The sequence below is a fragment of the Lactuca saligna genome, chromosome 5 (genome assembly GCF_052625555.1).
Source record: "Lactuca saligna cultivar CGN05327 chromosome 5, ASM5262555v1, whole genome shotgun sequence".
NCBI lineage: Eukaryota > Viridiplantae > Streptophyta > Magnoliopsida > Asterales > Asteraceae > Lactuca > Lactuca saligna.
In genome coordinates this window covers 256,049,491-256,055,208 of record NC_136421.1, presented here as the reverse complement: position 1 = coordinate 256,055,208, position 5,718 = coordinate 256,049,491, and the positions used below count along the sequence as shown (strand labels likewise).

Sequence of the window (5,718 nt, the reverse complement as noted above, 5' to 3'; positions counted from 1 at the left end):
TCTTGAATATCTTCCTGAACTACTCACTCGTAGGAAAGAAAAAAAAATTCAAGTGTAACTACAAAGCAACAAAGAGTGAATGCAAAGAACGAATCAAAGTTTGCAATTTCTTTTGTTTTCCAACCACGAACAGAACATTTTATTGCAAATGAATCAACTTTATATCTCTTAAACTTGTAATAAACAACACAAGAAATTGCACACTGCAGATAGTTTTCTTTTCATTAATTCTCTCTCTCTCACACACACTCTCTCTCTCTCTCTCCAGATCTCTCTCTCTCTAGATCTCTCTCTAGATCTCTTGTAGTATGGACAACCTGATGAAGGTGATCGAGAATCTATAACTACAAGAAGAGAGTGAAAGACCTCTATACTGTATATGCATAATCTATTGATGAAAGTTGAAAAGACGGAATCTGTATGAACATGTAAATGGGCATATATAAACAGACCAAAATAATACCTTTGAAGAAGAAAGAACACCCCTTTCAAGGAGATCACATCTTTTTAATCTCTCTTTAATGGAAGGTAGTCTTAAAAACCCTACAAACCATGCACAGGTACCCTAAGGATCTATTTGAATTTCCCATTTTTCTATTCAACTTTGCCCATTTCAGATTGCCACACCACACCAACCCCTTTAGCTTTCAATCGTCTTTGTAATTCCACCACATATAGATATCAAGAGAATTCAATAGCAGAACTTCATCAGCTGTTATGATCCATCACTAACATTTATAGCTGATGTAGCTTTTGGTGGGAGGAGATGCTCTTTTCGATCAGCCATTGTGCCTGATATCACAACAGATATAGAGTAAAAAAATAATAGACGAAAACAAAATATTTAAATAGATAAAAACATATATATATATATATATATATATATATATACATATATGCCTCTGAGATCATTTCAGGATATTCTTTCAGCAAATCCTCTAGAACAAGATCCAACACCTAATTCCATAATCAATGACACAATAAAATCACAGTAAATACTATAAAAAATCCAAGTAATTATCACAGAAATTGGGTATTATACCGCAATTTTTCCGCATCCTCGAGGATCCTGAAGCAGTATCGAATTGTTACACCCTCAGTTACCAAATTTGATACGATAAATTTCAACTTGCTGAAATTTGTTCAAAGATTAAATACGTCACAATGGAGGATGAGGAAAAAAAGAGATTATGATATTCACGTAGACATAATTGGAAGATGTATAGAATTTTCGAATAACCATCAACCGAACCTGTAGTTGTTGTCGGGAGAATCGGAGAAGAGGGAGAAGATGAAATTGAGATCACATAGTCTTCTACGAAGAAGGACTAGCTCTTCCTCTGCTATTCCCCGACCCATTAGGCTCATCCGTACACTTTTCTTTCTGGTAGACTTCAACTATGAATCCGGTGTGAGAATACAGGGTTCTTGATTCCCAGGGTTATAAGAACACGTAGAACCAAAATGCCCTATTTCCCCAAAATACATCTTCTAAAATACCAAGGCGCTTGCCCTTTTTCGTTTCTGAGCATCAAAAACGGGGTGAGCGTGTATTTGGGTTTTCTGCAAAAGATGGAAACAAAGGAATTTGAGGTCGGGTGATGATGAGACCGTCGATGAGGAGAAGTGAGCAAGGGGTTGCGGGAAGCGAGGCGAGGTCTCCGGATCGATTGTAGAGAGCGCTGAGTGAGTGAGTGCTTTGAGTCTTAAAAAAGCCCTAGAATTAATATCAATATCGGTCCCTATGATTTTGTTATAAGAGACGCGCGTTTGAGTAAAATTATAAAACAGCATCTGTAGAGGACACACGCTTAAGATAAGCATCCTCCGTGTTTTTAATTTTTTTTTGTTAAGACACTAATTTTAGGGGCACGCAAAAATGCGCGTCCTTGATCCTTTAAATTTTGTGAGAGATGACATTATTTTTAGCACGCACACTTTAGCGTATCGTAAATTAGTGCGTGTCATTGTTTGCGCGTCGTAAAAGGCTATTTTTCTAGTAGTGAACACAATGTGCCACGCATGGTGTCCAAAAGAGGTGTGGTCTTTTGGCTTCTAATAATTTCCCTACAAAGTTGACACCAAAGTAAAATTAATAATCTAAATAATCTAAATTAAAAAAAAAAAAAAAAACTAATTTACTTAATATCTATTACTTACCCGCTTTAACATAAGCGGGCGCATTATCCGTGATAACTTGGATAACATTGGCCTCTCCAACCTCTTTAACCATGTCATCAAGAACACCAAACAACAAGTTTGCATCCTTCGAAACTTCTAAAACATCCATAAATTTCTTGAAACCAGGTCCCCACGGAAAACTCACTAAAAAGTTTATTATATCTTTTTGCACCACCAAATCACTACAACCCTCTAACATGATTGAACACCCTTTTTGGGCCCATTCTTCCTCGCGTTCATTCATTTTTCCTTTAATGGCTTCTACTTATTTCTTTAGCAAAGGAACCCTTAGCTCATACATGCTAGGTGGTTTCATTCCGAGACCAAATTGTCCAGTAGCTTCTACCATGATATTAAAACTATCATATGTAGCAGCATTAAAAGGAATACCTACACAAATCACAAAACCAGCAAAGTTTTAACATATAATCTTCATATAAACAAAAAAAACAACATGTTTAAACATAAAGTGGACTATATAACTTTAAAGAAACAACATTTTTATAAACCATATGAAAGGAATAGAAAATACCTACGTCATAAAACCATTTTGCTATTTCACTACATGCTTTTCTCCTTAGTTCTTTCTGACACACCTCATTAATCGTTTGTTGTTTCCCTTCTTTACCATCTTTTCTATCTTTAAGTGCAACTTCAAGATTTGGAGTGTAATACATATCTATAAGCCCTTTTGGTTTTGGATTCTTTTTTGGAGGTAGTTTGCTACTTCCTTTACTTCCCTTTTTTTATCTTATTTCAACACAAACTTCTTCTTCATCTTCATCATACTCATCAACTTCTTGCATCCTTGATAGCATTTGAATACTTTCTTTTGATGCTTGTTTTTCTTTCATAAAATATGTTATTTCTTTCTGGATATGTTCCAAGTATCTTGGGCAATCTGTAACGTTTCTATAACCTCCAACAAGTTGTTGTTTTAACCGGTATGCACCTCCCTTAACAACTTTTGTGCAGAAAGTGCATGTAAAGTTGTTTCTAATCTTAGGGTCTTGGGTACCATATCTTCTTGTCGGATCAATGATAGATTCAGTATCCATTATAGAAGAGTAAAAGTGTAGAATAAAATGGGGGTGAGTGATGAACTGACGAGTGATGACTAATGATATAAGAAAAAACGATAGTGGTTGGGAAGAAGATGTCGATCAAGAAACATGTAACTACCACCAAATACTTTTCCCTCTTGTATAAGAAGATACTGCATGTTTGGATGTTCCAGAAAACCAATCACAAAACTTACTCTCAAAAATCATACTTCTGGTTCTCTCTGTCTCAAAAGAAAACAAAACAACAAGGTATATTTTCTGTGTTTCGAATTTGGATGTGGCATAATTTCCAAATTGCATTTCTTGGATTATTCCAAATCAGATTTCGTGAGACCCCAGGCATAAGGGTCAAAATCATAGATTTTGGAAAGTGATTGCAATCACGATTCTAGGAATTATCCAAGTTAATTGATATTCTAAGACCCCCAAAATCTTACGCATAGTATACACTACTTCCAACATCGTCTTTGTTTCTCCATGAATTTGATCCACCCTAACTTTAGTAATCACAAATTAACCCCAAAAACATCAGTTATACCCTCTTTGAGGCATTTCATCGAACATATAGATTGCAACAACACTTTCAGCCACATATTTCTCCTTCAGCAAACATATAAACATTACAAAAACAACAAAAACATAAATCATACAATAGAACATCCATATATACCTGTAGATATTGAAAATCAACACTATACTTTCAATAACAATGAAAATTAAAACCCATCAAAGAAATCAATGAAAATCAGAACCTATCAAAGGAAACAAGGTTTATAATGGAACAGTGTTAGGCCATCCACAGAAAAGACGAAAAGAAGCTCAGGAAGCTATGGATGGAGGAGACAATTCATTTTAGTACAATATAAGCACGGAGGGGTTCCAGGAAGGCAGAGCTTTGGTGGAGCGGTAGTGGGGTGTTAGACCGATGATGGGTGTAGAGAATAACGAAGTAGGTTACCAATGAATGATAAGTGTAACATAGAATACGTAGAGCATCATGTCTGCTTTCTTCGCCATAGAGTCCACCGATATTTGTGTATATCAAAGCAATTTATGCAAATTTCGGATTCAAATGGAGATACCTAACAGCAAATTACCTCAATTTCGGATTGAAATGGAGATGGTGGCATACACAGTAGTAGAGTAGGTAGTCAATGGTGACTAAACAAACCTCAAAAAATACAAACGCAGCAAAAAACCGCATCGTTCTTGAATTTTTCAAGACCTATGAAGATGGATTAGTCTCTGGCTTCTGGTCAGGATTTGAAGCAGAACACCATCTTTTCTCTACGGTTATCTTCGCTCGGTCTATTCGCTACAAAAGAAACTCTTTTCACTTTTCCTCTTTCTATGGTTTTCTTTTGGGAAGGAAAGACAATGAGTCCTTACTGCTTTATGAAGTCGACCAAAATCGAAAAGATATAAAAGGCTTATATACATAGATGGAGTGAGGGGAGACAGTCATTAATACCGCTAATTGAAGTTGGTGACGGTGGGCATGGAGGAAAGACCCTCTTAGAAGAAGGTCATATGGTGGTGGAAGAATCGGGAATATAGGATGGACCAAAGCTGTACTACCCATAAAATATTGTGTTTAAAATTTGAAGAGGAAAAAGTATATAGTTTTCAAGCCTCTTAATTATATATATATATATATATATATATATATATATATATATATATATATATATATATATATATATATATATATATAACCATGAAACTAAAGAACATTCAATAGAAGACCATTATTAACCATGAAACTAAAGAACCAATCTTTTTTTCCAACTTTTAGAGCTTATTTTATATCAATAAAAAAAACTAAAAATAAAAAATTCATAACTTTTTATCCTTTTTCTAATTATATCAAATTCGATAAAAAAAATTACTTTTTTTTCGTCAAATTCACAGTGTGAATCTGTGCAAATTCACAATTTGAATCTGAATTCACATGGTGAATACGAAAAATATATAATTTATATTTTAGCATTCACAATGTAAAGTTATGAATTTATATATTTTTAGTTCTTTTCGATAAATAATAAATTCTAAAACTTGAAAAAATTATTTAGTTCCTTGGAGAACCATTTATAAGGGTTCTTTGTTGAACTCTTTTATATATATATATATATATATATATATATATATATATATATATATATATATATATATATATATATATATATATATTAATGTGAGTGTTTTGGACCTCTTAATGAGTTGTATCATTGGATATGCTCTTTTTATGAGCAACAATTTGTTTGCAATAAATAGTATATGTTGGGAAACTTTGGATTGGACCGGTAGATTCCAAACACATTGTTGCACCAAGTATTTAATTTTAGTAGGACCTATTAACATGTTATTTTTGTCATTTACATTAAGAATGTGTATTTTTCATATCAGAATGCTTGTATTAGGGATGACATTGTACGATGTTGATTTTTTTTCTTAAACCATGTAATGTATCAAC

At 33.7% G+C, this 5,718-nt stretch overlaps 1 long non-coding RNA gene across 1 annotated transcript; it reads right to left on the bottom strand.

Annotated features, from left to right (window-relative positions):
• Positions 1-895: 895 nt before the first annotated feature.
• Positions 896-1,681, bottom strand: LOC145047454 (uncharacterized). The gene is made up of 3 exons (XR_013682238.1): positions 1,253-1,681; positions 1,043-1,132; positions 896-957 (listed from the first exon to the last, which is right to left on the bottom strand). It is a non-coding gene; the product is annotated as an uncharacterized LOC145047454 (long non-coding RNA).
• Positions 1,682-5,718: the final 4,037 nt, after the last annotated feature.